The sequence below is a fragment of the Mytilus californianus genome, unplaced genomic scaffold (assembly GCF_021869535.1).
Source record: "Mytilus californianus isolate M0D057914Y unplaced genomic scaffold, xbMytCali1.0.p SCAF_11, whole genome shotgun sequence".
Taxonomy (NCBI): Eukaryota; Metazoa; Mollusca; class Bivalvia; order Mytilida; family Mytilidae; genus Mytilus; species Mytilus californianus.
The window spans coordinates 55,400,904-55,415,298 of NW_026262593.1; positions in this window are offsets into that span (position 1 = coordinate 55,400,904).

Consider the following 14,395-nt stretch of genomic DNA (forward strand, 5'->3'; position numbering starts at 1 on the left):
AAGAGCTAGGTAATATGAAATGAAGCAAACACTTCAGAAGTTTGAAATATTCTGTATTAATTGTCCACTAAGGCATTTACTCTCGAAATACAACTACATGTGACACTGCATATAAATTTATATCATATGAATCAATACGTATCCATTATAAATGCTGTGTTTGAAGTAGTATTTAGGCGCATTCTTCATTGGAAACAGGGATATAGCTTAAATTTAAGATCTCCAAAGATTTGTTGCAATATCAAACAATCTACACAGAAAAGAATTTCCTGAAAAACCGATAGCTTATGTTGCCACACTACTGTTAAATAGCATAAATATACAATTAAGACTTCATTGAAATGAAAATACCAAAAATGATAAAAAATTCAGAAAAGGTTAAATTGCCAAAGAATTAGAGAAACAAAAATACCGAACTCCAAGGTAAATAATAAAAGGTGGAAGTCCATAAAAAACTGACAAATTCAAATGCTAGATCAAATCATCCAACAAACGAATGGAAAAGAACTGTCATATTCACGACTTGGTACAGGCATTAATTGCCGAAGAAAAGGGTGGATTAAACCTTGTTTTATACCTAGCAAAACCCCCACATGTATGACAGTTATTTATAGTTCCGATATATTGACAAAATTGGTTGAGCAACCCAAGCAGACATGATTAATTAATATGGCAATAATTGGGAAACAGCCGCCAAAATTGTGTAAACATACATAATAGATATACAACAAGACCGAGCTAGATTTTTCATGACACGAGAAGCAATGAAGCAGTGAATAATGGAGATTCATGCTATGTTTACCCATATTTTGTTTTTAAGGAGTAAGTGTTGATTTCTCTTTAGTGCTTTTAGCATTGATTTTTGTGAAATTTTATTTTCAAATTTCTGTGAAGTTTATTATGTGGTGTCGATATACTTTTTACGAGTTGCATTCTTTTGCTATGGTTTTGTCGGTCTCTCTTCGACTGATGAGTTTTGATTTTCCCTTTGCTATCTTCCAAAACCCGTTTTTCTAATCGTTCTACTAAAAAAAAAGATTTTATATGCAATTACCCGGATATAACGCCCTCTTTGCAGTTACATATTTAAAACTTCCATTTTTGTAATTTCTCTTTGAAAAAAAATAAAAGTTTACATATAACAGTATTTCTTTGAATATGAGTGTCTCCATGGGTTGGGCTCCTGACGATGGACATGGCCATGGTCAATTAGTTTAATCTAATTGGTCTAGAAACACCTGGTGATCTATGGAGTTGGGTGCTGTGATAGGATATGCCAACGGTTTATTGAAATAAATGTATTAAGTAATGCCGTACTGAAATTTTGTTTAAAAGACTTTTCTTACATTTTAAGTCAATACAAGTATGAGGTAAAAGGATCAGTTTAGGAATTTCCCTTGTACTGAATATGCTAAAAAATCGACTACATTACCTCAGTTCCTTCAGACACTTGTCAAAAACAAAACGATCAAAGAAGCCAGATCATTTAATTTCACATTACGATATATTGACGATGTTCTTTGCATTTACAAATCCAACTTTTCTAATTGGGTTCCATTAATATATCCTCCTGAAAAAGAAATTAAAGAAACCACAGACACGGCTTCCTCCGCCTCATTTTTAGACTTATTCCTCGAATTTGACGTAAGTGGTCATCTCTGTACCAGAATCTATGACAAACGTTACGATTTTAATTCTAAAATTATAAACTTTCCCCTCCTTAGCAGCAATATACCAACTTCACCTGCATATGGGATACAAATTTCCCAACTCATCTTGTCTTTCATTTTTGCTTGTGTATATTGTCTATACTGTCTATATGCCATTTTGTTTTTCTTTGTTGAAATAGTTATTTGTTTTTATAGTGATTAAGATTATAACACAATATTGACTGCTGTACTCCAATTTTTGACAATTTTACCTATTATGTCTCACACATTGTTGTCAAAATAATGGAATTATATGTGACTGTCGTACAAGTTAGTGGTTTTGCTAGCTATAAAACCAGGTTCAATCCACCATTTTCTACATACAGAAATGCCTGTACAAAGTCAGGAATATGACAGTTGTTTTCCATTTGTTTGATGACTTTGGGCGATAAAGTCTAACGATTGATTTTAGTAAGTTTTTATGGACTTTCCCCCTTTTCAAATTTATCTTACATTTCGGTATTTTTATTACTTTATTATAAATGTTTTGCCTGTACCAAGTCAGGAATATAACAGTTGTTTTCCATTTGTTTGATGACTTTGTGTAGTAAAGTCTAACGATTGATTTTAGTAAGTTTTTATGGACTTTCCCCTTTTCAAATTTATCTTACAGTTCGGTATTTTTATTACTTGATTATGAATGTTTTGCAAATGTTTTTATAGATGTAACTTCATTATGAATGCGGATATCCAAATGTGAAAGCCAAGGATGTATATCTATCTATACATGTGAAGAGGTATATGATAAACTGTGCGTTTAGAGTGTCCGTGAACTCTCATTATTTGATATTTGAAGACCTGACAAGATGAAAAACAACTATAAAGCGCCTTTTCTGAATAATTCAATCTTACTTTATGTTTACATACTGAAAAGACGATGCTATATAATGGTTCCCTGTTCTGTATTATTGTTAACTTCAATAAAAGTTTTAATTTGTTCGAAATTGAGTAAAATAGGTGGAGTGAACCATTTCATATCATCCACCATCATAATGCATACTAACCCAGCAACTTAAGGCTTTCTCTTGTTTTATAAATTAAATTAATGCATTTCATTATCAATGGTACAATATATAACTAATTTACCCACTCTAAACTAACTTTAGCCGTGCAAAAATAAAAAAAAAAATGGTATCTAAAGAGTTTTTATTTTAAGCTGTAGTAGTTGACACTAACAAATTTCATGTATGAAGTAGGATTTCGAACCTTATCATATACAGGGTTTCCTATCTATTATGGCCCACTTCATCCTAGACTTCGTCGTGTTGGCATGCAAGAGTGTAAAAGGTCGACTCACAGCATACAATAGCAGCCACTTGAACTAAGGGACAGCTTCACCATTCAAGATAGGCCACAACAAAACAGCTATTGTTTCTAACAACGCTTCCAACATGAACAAGTCATTTTACATTTCCTTAGCTGGCTGAAAAGATGACAAAATTACAGCAAAAGTACGTGTTTTAGACACACTATCAATGCAGCATGAATTCTAGAGAGTGAGATGGACTTCATATTGTCAATGCTAGATAGAACTTTAAACTCACGATAACTGTACCAGAAAAGAGGTTAAACAAGTAACACAAATGTCGGATTGCTGTTCTTGTATGCAAATTCAAGTTACATTTGCTACCATTGATTAAGAAATTATAATCTAATGTTCTGCTTTATTCAGAATAACATCATATAGTAAACATTGTTCAACCTTGCTTCTGCCCAAACTGGCATGTCTTCATAACATGGTTTGAGATGGGCATGATAGACTACCTCGTTGCATAAGCTGTTGAGGATATCCTAGAAGAAACTTTACTGTTGTTGGATTATTCCCCGAGGGCATCATTAACTTGGTAGCTTGATACAAAGAATACAAAGAACAAACCGACTAGGACGTCGCCCGGGTTACCAAGGTCCTATTCTTGTTTCTTGGAGTTCTTTATTTTTGTTGTTTTACTTTTTACACAACAGTACTGAGAATATATGTAATTATATAAGGACCAAGTCATGAAGAGCAAAATTGTTAAACTTATATACCAAGGATCCTATCTCATATTTAAGTCATTCGTGTGTCATGGTCACGTTTTTGTCTTCCTGTATTGTTCTTGAGATTTATTCTTGATATCTCGTACATTTCACTAAAGTGTTGATATGTATCTTCTTCATTGTTATGGATTCTTTTGTATTGACTTCTGAACATTAAGTTTAGAGTGATATTGACCACTCTTGTGATGTTCTTGTTGACAAAAGTTTGGACCATACGTCAACAGTCTTATTAGACCTTCTGATGACGAATGATATGCAGTTGTTCTGGTTTATGCGAATTTGAAATAAATCACAAACCGATTTCGAAATTATTTCATTCAGATTTATGTCAATAATAAGAGATGATCATATCGCTGTCTCTTATATTAAACCTATCGCATTGGCCAGCGGAAAGATACGTAACATATATATTATTGATATTAACAATGGACCAGAAAGCAATATAGAAAATGTATGGGAAGTTGGATGCATGACTTACTACTATGGACTGTTGTTTGTTGTCATCGATGGAAGAAAGATAACTGTGATGAATCTGACAGGAAAAATTGTCAGGTGGTTTCCTTGTCCTTCATTAAATATCAGTAATATTTCATCTGCTCAAAATTTGCTGTACCTGACTGATACAGGTATAAACAAATTATTCTGCTGTGATTTGTTTGGGAGACTCAAATAGGAGTTCAAATGTGACAGCATGAAGATGCCATAAAGTATTACAGTAGATCGAAGTCACAACGTGTACGTGACCGGTGACCGTTCCAAGAATGTCATAATTATATCCCCCGACGGACAAAACTTTACGGAACTTCTACCTAAAGACATTGGTGTTTTGTTTCCTTTTATGGTACGATATGATACAGCAAACGACCATCTAATAGCGTACAATTTCTGCCTTGGCGATGCATTTATACTTGATATAAAAATACTGGAGCCTGTGAAGACAATATGTAAAACAAAAGATGCAATTACCTTGCAATGTGCATGATATCCAGTTCGTTACATTAGATCCGTCATTATGATAGGTTTTTTTTTATATTGCCGTTTTTGTTAACAGAAATAAGTTTTTATATTAACTTGTAGTCTGAACGATTTCAAAGTAAGTTGGCAAAACCTTTAAAAATCTTGATTACATATTAATCAATCACAATGTGAATGCCATGACCAAGATTTTACCATAGCAGTTTTACATTCTTATTTTTGAAAGTTGTAGGCCTCTAAGTGAATTTATGTTCTTTGTATTGTATTTTTTTATGTCTTCACATTGACTGTAGCTTTCTTGTGGTTTTTTTTCTGAACTTGCACGCATTTCTATATTCTATCACAATCAATGAATGATTAATTATTGCAGAAAAGAAAAATGTCCATGTATACAATCAATAGACAGATAAAAAAGAAACACGCATTTGATAATTTGCAAATAATTGAATATATATATTTAGATGAAATTATGTATATAAATAAATAATGCTTTAGACAATGGATTAATTTTATTAATCTGGATAATATCGGATATATCAAAAAGAAGGTGAAGGATATAACTGTTCGTCATTTTGACCGGTTGGATGAAAGTCATTAAATTTAAATTGAAAACAAAAAAAAAAAATTTATGAAAAACATTGATGTTGAAATGAATGTCATAGAAGCAGCATCCCGATTGCTTACAAAATCCCAACCAAGTCATATACAGGTCAACATACACAGCTTTATCTTCCACCGTATAGATATAAGGTGTGAATCAATGAAACAGGGACAATAAAAATTGACGATCTACACAAAATATCATGGCGGAGTAAATAGAAATAAAAACAGAATAAAAGATATGAAAACAGGAAAATTACCTGACGAAATAGTTGGCCCCCATTATCATGATTGCTGATTAGTGTCGTTATGTTAGTGTTGTTTGTTTGTTATAATTTTGTGTATGCATAACTTTTAGTTTTATTTAGTTTTATTAAACAGTATTTACCATATGTTGTTTGGATACAATAGAATATATCACAGTGATTGAAATGTTTGTTTCCACTTGCTCTTGATATATATTTCCTTTTCGTATTAACAGTAAAATCAATTATGACATAAGTTGTATCAATTAATGGAGTTAGAAAAATATTACTTACAATTAATTCATGCAGATTTTGTTGGTATGTTTGTGTTTTTTAATTTCTTGTTTACGTCACATGATAGATTTTGTAAGATTTGGTCGTTTCTCTGATATCTAAAAGAAAATTTTCAAATCACTCCTTTTCGTGTTAAAGTATTTAAGCAGACAATATTTATCTTCTGTTCACACATTATTTCCGTATTAAAACAATCCCGCCCTTACAATTATATTATAACGATATAAATACAAATACAGTCGACTCTCGTTATCTCGAAGTCAGTCGGACCAGAGAAATATTTCGAGATACCCGTTGTACACAACTCTTGCTTAGCTTGGTAAGGCTAAAATAAATCCGGATTAATATGGATAGGGGATCGATCTTCTGGTCTCATATCGTTGTATTTGTATGTTACGGTCTTTTATTATTATAGTAACATTTGACGTTTTCTTCTCTTATTTATGTTTTTGTACAGTTATATTTTTTACTGTGGTTTTTAGCCGAGAGAGTAATTTCCAATCGATCTTAGCGTTATTAAAGTTTCAAAATTGTTCATTCTTTTATACTAGAGATTTTAGAAAATTTAGATTTTTTTTCGATTTCTTTCATTTCAATCTTTTTCTGCAAGAAAAAGTCCAAAATGATTAAAGAAGCCGATTGAGTATATTTGAGTTGATCACCAACTGAAGTTTTAATTCCGACTTTTTACACAACCAAGCTCAGTAGTGTTTGATTACGGTTTATTATTTTTAAAACATTTTAAATAATTGTTCATGAACTATAACAATTAATGTATCACTAATTATTTATAATGGTGATCAAAGATAAGCTTAGGTAAACACTCGTGGAAAATAAATGTCATAAATTGATACAGTGGTAGGTGACCGGAAATTTAATTACACGTGTATTGTCAACTCTTCAATCCATTTAAATCTCCGAGGTCATGATTAAACATATTTGTATTAGTTCGAGATAATGAATTTGAATGCTTTTGATAACCTTGGGACCGTAAATTTAGTTCGAGTAAACCGAAATTTCGACTCATCCAATTTCGACTCACCAGGAGTCGAAATACATATATTTATGTGGAATTTAGTTCGGGACTACGAGAAAACTTCGACTCATGCGAAATTTCGAGTTAACCAAGTTTGAGACAACGAGAATTGACTATAGTTTTTGTATTTAAGGAAATCCACGTGTAAGACTAACAAAAATTTCTAATATTATGTCAACATCCTCTCCCCAACTGTGTGACAAATGTATAATAAAACGCAATCAAAGGTTTCAAAGTTTAACAGATAAATAAACATTATGAAACTTCTCTCGCCCATATTTTGCAACAAACATGCACGGGAATACCACAGGAATAAAGCTTGTTTTGATTTAAAAGTGACCAATATGTTTGCGTTAAATTTAAAGTACACTTGTGATAACTATGTGAATAACAGATCTTCGATGATTTCTTTTCCAAACGACGTAACATGGCAAAGTACATGTATAGTCGATTTGATAATCTGATCATAGCCGGAAATTGTTGTTCCATACATGGAAGAAACCGCGGACGGGACTCATCTTTGGTTGGCTTATTAAGTCAATAAACATCTCTATTAGATATACAATATATTAAATAAATATAAGAAATAAGTAAACAGAATGGATCGTGTGTACTTTTGTGCATTTGTCAGTTGACTTCTTCGCACTGAACACTACGACTCTGCATAGTTCACCAGTCTATTAAATAAATTATACTTATATTTTTTGTGTGTAACGATTATAATGATAGATGATTGTCAAATGGCAAGTTTAATGCATATTCAGGAAAAGAACATGTTAATGTAATATGAATATAAACCCTACTTTGTACTAAACCGACACGCTTGACTTGATTTTGTATGTGCTATTTCATAATGTAACAGTCACCAAATCCGCAGACACATAATCTGACTCTGTGTTGTCGTGGACATGTCATGTGATAAGCGAAGAAGCAACACACACCAATTTTCAAGTCTCCAGTTTGACCTGCTCCCGGATTAAATGAGCGACCTACCACATTCGACGCATGCTTGCTACCAAAAGACTCCCGACAGGGAAACGACGGTAGAACAAGAAACCGAGATAGCTCCATGTTAGAAGATTTAAAAATGAAATACCTCGTGCGTTCTTTTTGGGATCAAAAAGTTTTGGATATCCATATAAAAGTATTCCCTTTTTACATTCATATGATTATATCGTAAAGGTATTATGAGGAGAATCATTGAATGTTAGACTGTCGAGTTTAGCCTCACGGAGATAGAAAATTAATGCATAAAAACCAAGATCAACAACAACATGACACAATAAAGTAAATTCTTCAGATTCGTTGTTCCATATTAAATCAGTGGTGACAAATAAAAAATATGAAATAACGATTTTAAGGTAGCACAATACAAAGATTTTATACCTCCAACTCCCCAGTTTTAAAATGATGTAACTTTCTTTATAATGCTTGAAAATTTATAAAAGTGGTATTTATGGATAGCTAACAGATTACTCTTTCAAATTAATGCAATGTTAGTATTATACAACAATTATGTAATTAATTATAATTTTAACTGTGTCTACAAAATTTTACAAGAAATTTCCACTTTCAATTGAAATTAGCTTCTTCATGGATACCCCGAGAGGGTTGATTTTATAATATGTTGTTCCTAGAGCCATTATCTACAAAAGGGTGTCTCAGATTTTGGATAGAATGTATAGATCAAATGTTACACCTAATCAAATAATCTCTACTTTTATGTGGTAAGGATGTTTCCACTAATTACAGATTTATGAGAGAATGGAATACAATAGCGAGGATTTGAGACACCCTTTTGTAGCTCCTGCTGTGTTGATTAAGATAACGTTAAAATTTCTTGTGTAGTTATAGAGATGTCAGAGCTAAATTCATTCAAGTGAACTGACCACGATTTTACCATTAATTGCATAATAATTGATTACATAATGATTGCATAACAAAAATATTGCATTCATTTAAAAGATTAATCTTTTATCTATCTATATATACCTCTTTTATTAATTTGTATGCAGTCATAAGAAAGTAACATCATTTTAAAGGTTGGAGATTGGAAGTAAATAAATCTTTGTATTGTGCTACCTTAATCCGTTATCACAGAATTTTTAAATTCATGATTTCAAATTCAAATATGTTTTGCGAGGTCCTCAATGAGCCTGCGTTTAGGTTGCTGCCAGTAATATAAGTTTTTGTATTAATTGTTTTGTCAAAGAGGCCGTTTGAATTTGTTCATTTTCGGGCCGCATAGTGACGTTTAGTTGCTTACATCTATTTCATTTGGAAAGTTTTCTAATAAACATTCATACCATACCACATCTCCTTGGTTTTGAATTTAATATAACAATTGTTTCTTGTCAGGTACCTAATAAGTAATGTTAACTGCGAATTTGTTTTTACCCAGAAGTTTATTTTAGTTGTTGGCTATTTGTGTAAGAATTCCATAGAGTGTCTGTTTTATTTAAGCCGCATATGTTGTAGAACATATATTTGGATCTTTGCTTAATATAGGCTTCCCTATAAAATAGGGAAAAACATAAAGAATTTAATTTTAATAAATCATTATATGTCTGATCAACTAGGAAAAACATGGTAAATAAAGACAACAGTAGTATACTGCTGTTCAATAGTCATAAATCGATTTAACTGAAACAAATCCGAAGTCACAAACCAAAACCGAGGGAAACGCATCAACTATAAGAGAAAACAACGGAACAACAGAAAATTCATTTATTTATCATGCAAATGAAAGAGTTGTGAAGTATTTGTCAAAAATCAATTTAAACACAAACGCCAATAGACGGGTAAAGTTCAACATAAGGTCCTCAACAATAGACAATACATAGTGTCTAGATATCTATATCGCTGCGATAATGGAAAAGGTGAAAATAATTTTAATATAGACTATCGTAGATTTTCATTCAACACCATAAAGTACAAACATAGTAAGATATAACTTCAGTTTACGAATAAATCATGGGAGAGTGGTAAACAAGTTTATAAGCACTTAACACATTTAATCTGCATTATCGAAATGGCGGAAGGTACCTGACGTATATAGAAGTACTTGCTTCCACAAGATTTCCAAGAGGTGAATTTGAAATCATCCCTTCGTAAATTTTACGGACGCCATCAGGTGTTGGTTGACCGTTATGGGATATCTGTTTCACAGATGACAACGGATATGTTCCAATTGTCGTAAAAACCAATCCCGTCCCTTTTTCCACGAATATGACCTACCAAATTAGACTTATCATTATTGTGTACATACATGAGCAACACGACGGGTGCCACATGTGGAGCCGGATCTGCCTCCCCTTCCGGAGCACATGAGATCACCCTCAGTTTTCTTTTTATGTCGTTGTTTATGTACTGTTGTTTGTCCGTTGGACTTTTTATTATTAGCCATGGCGGTGTCAGTTTATTTTTGACTTATGAGTTTGAATGTCCCTTTGGAATCTTTCGCCTATCTTTTTCAGCAACTGCAAATTATCTTATTTCGGTGCTTTGTTTCAATTGTTTCTATGTTGGTTATTTAAGTGACTTGTACCGATATTTTGAGATAAAACAATTGCTGCTGATCTTTACAGTTTGTTTTTATGGTGTGTTGTTACACCACTGTCCAATGGGAAGGGGAGGGTTGGGCGCCCATAAAATGTTTTACCCCGCAACATCCTGTATGTGCCTGTAGTTCAGTGGTTGTCATAGGTTCATGTCTGTGATATTTATTTTACGTAAATTGTTTTGCTATAAATTAGGCCGTTTGTTTTCTCGTTTGAAGAAATCAACTTTTTCATGTTGAGGCCTTTTATATCCGACTATACGGTATGGACTTTTCTCATTGTTGTAGGCGATATGAAGGCTTTATGGCAACTGAAATTGCGAAAATAATAAAATCCTTCCATCCATTCTCATGTACGTTAATTTTATTGATTATACATGGAACTGTATTGGAGCATTTAAAGACAACTCTGGACATTATGTTTAGAACGTGTTCTCACATGTTTGATTATATATCAAGTGTTGGGTTTTAGCTGAGCGCAGTTTATAAATTTATCGATACAAAAGCAAAATCATTTCGTGCTTACGACGTTTCCCGGTGAATTTCTAACTTAGTTTGCCGAAGTCGTGTTTTAACTTTTGAACTGACACACAGGGTTTGACTTTTGATTGGTGGCGGTTAACGCTCATTAGCAACTAGAATGCATATTCAAGAATTTTCTAAATATACTGCCGAAATTTACTCAAAGGAACTAACTTTAAATAAATCAAATATAAACAGTAATAACTGTGCTTTCCTAGACTTAAATATTTCAGTTTTACACGGGATCCTCTACACTGAAATTTACGACAAAAGGGACAATTTTTCGTTCTCTAATGTTAATTTACCTTTTTTGGACGGTGTTGTTCCTTGACACCATCTAACGATGTTTCTAAATCATATCTCGTTCGCTATTCCCGTTTCTGTTTTGGATTGAATGAACGTAACCTATGTATTACTGGTAAATTATTCAGTCAGGGATTTCGTTACCACAAATTACTTACAACTTTGACTATTATATATGTTAAGTGGTATTAATATGGATTTTGTGACCAGAAAATTAAAATCAAACTAAATATTATTTTTATATTCATATGCACATACATGGCTCTACAATCTGTCGATACCTGTATCTTGGCATTGAACAAGGTCATGTTTTTCTCTGACTGTAAACGATTTCTTTAAACTAAAACCCTTAGTTGTTGGATGTGTAATGATTTATATTTTAGTCTTAGATGCATGATTTTTTTATTAGTTGTTATTGGCTTTGAACAAGTTGTCAGTAACTGCGAGTACTCTCAGATCTGTACTTCGTGTTTTTTTTTTTGTTGTTGTTGTGGGGATGTATAAGCACCCTGCCACGTCCGGTCTGTGCTTTGTTTTTGTTAGATGTATTTCTGCTTGGCATACATCTGATGAGTTAAGCTTTTTAGAAAATTTATATAGTTTGTTCTTATGTTGTACTGTTGCACCACTATCCACGGTTAGGGGAGGGTTGGCGCCGTCAAACTAGTTTAACACCGCCACATTCTGTATGTGCCTGTCCCAAGTCAGTAGCTTGTTATTCAGTGGATGTCGTTTGCTGCTGTATATGATATTGTTTTTCGTTCATTATTTTCTACATAAATGAGGCCGTTAGTTTTCTCGTTTGAATTACTTCACATTTGTCATTTTCGGGCCTTTTTTAGCTGATTTTACTGATTGTTGAAGGCCATATGGTGATCTTGAGTTGTTAATTTCTATGTCATTTGGTCTCTTGTGTAGAGTTGTGTCATTGGCAATCATACCATTATTTTTCTAATGAGGAATAGAACATGCTAGTTTTAAGTGATTATGAAAACTGTTTTGAACTAGATGGAAACGCCAAGTCGTATTTTTAACGTGCGTGTGTTTTAACAGGATAGAAGCACATATCACCCTACATTGAACCTGCTTGGGCACATTATTCTAAGTCCGAGCGGACCACTAAATGATTTTACCCCTAAATGTCGCTTGGAATAGAGTACAAGCAGCAAATATCAATCTAAAAGTATTTTGTTTGAACTAGTCGGTGATTAATGCCACACAAGTACGCTACGTCGAGACTGGTCTTTTAATATGATCAACCATGGTAGTGGGTATTAAGTGGAAACATATCATTTATGAAAAAGCGTTTAAGGAAAAAATAATACCTATAACACATATCGTATCATCATAATGAAACTGAAGCGAGAGGTAAAACTGGTAACTAGATGGTTCATCTGACAAACCTTTTATATCTAAATCAAAATCAAATCGAGATAACAATTATCATTCATTTACAAAATTCCTCTTTAAAAAAAAACGATCTTTTGTTTAAATAGGCCCTCTCATTTCAGAGAAAGGGTTCATTTTAAAAATTAACCGTTGACGAAGATAGAATCCGAAAAAAGTTACACAGTAATGGTAATATTAGAAATTGACATAATCGGACACGTTAACTAAGCAGATACATAAGCTTACAAATTTATAATCAACAATTTGACGTAAATTCTTATATTTGATAAATAACATACAAAAACGGATAACGCAATCACAAACAATTTCAAAAGAAAAAATCAACAATGCATGGACTCGTTATAATGTATCAGCAGTTCGAGTGTATTTAGACAAGACGCAATCTAATTAACCATCGAGGAGGGGGCGGTCAGGGTAGAGAGGGGCGGGAGAAAGGAGAGATGGTGCTGGAGAAAGGAGAAAAGGAGCAGGAGAAAGGAGAAAAAGGGCAGAAAAGGGAGACAAAAATTTATATAAAAATAAAAAAAAATTAGCCGCAAAACAATTATTTTATTAAATTAGTTAATAAAAAGCTTCACGAAAGTGCTTATTAATGTCATAGTAATGAAAACGACTTCATAAATACTCCGAGCGTCGCCACTAATTCATTACGGACCATTACAATCTAGAATCATGAAACTTGGTATAGGGTTTTGCAGTGAAGGTAACACTCTTTTTGTAGTTGACTCTGGTTCCAAGAATGTCAGGATCATAACATCACTGTCAGCACTGAACAAATATGATAGATAATTTTATTTACTTCGTGTATAGGAAAAGTCACAGCTCGTTTTGCTAAGTTATGTTGTATAAAGAAGAAAGCGTGCTAAATTTTCGCAAAGACACAGTGATAGACGTACCAGTTGACACCGTGTTGGGAGTAATTGCACCACCTTTGTTTTTTTCTTGGTTGTTACACTTAAGACGAAAACATTTATAACAGACTTACAAATTCAATGCAAACAGACAGCTTAACAGTCAGTGAAAAAGGTATTGGGGATTTTGAAGAATAAACAACACTTCTATCTTGTGAAAGGACAAGACTGGGACAAGCCATAAAAAAACCAAGACATTTGATCGATTTCTGTTATATAGATACAATGGATAAAGCGTTGATTCTTGAAAAAGAAACCATGAGCCCGGAGGGCGAATGGTTTGTTTTTCATGAATCAACGCGTATCCATTGAATCTATAACTTAAACTATTGTTTTAATGTCTTTTCAAAATAAAAGCCTTTTTTTTATTAAGAAGGTATTGTAAGTGAGTTTAGATAACCATGCTATCGTGTCCAACGATGCATCAATAAATCTAAGGTCACAATTAATTGGTTAAAAAAATACAAATATAACACAACACGTCTGCATTTAAAGATCTTTATATTATCAGGCATCTGAATATTATCCGTTTTTACGAAATATTCGAACTTATTACTAATTAAATTGAGAATGGAAATGGGGAATGTGTTAAAGAGACAACAACCCGACCAAAGAGCATATATGAAGTATATATAATGAGTATGTTACCAAAATTTCTAGCAAGAAGCCTAATTCTAGACGCATCACGATTTTCTCGCATAGGAATTTGCGAATAACCATTTCTAAAATTATGTAGTAAAACAGATGAAATCATACTATATTTATAAAACACATATGGACAAATAGAATGTAAT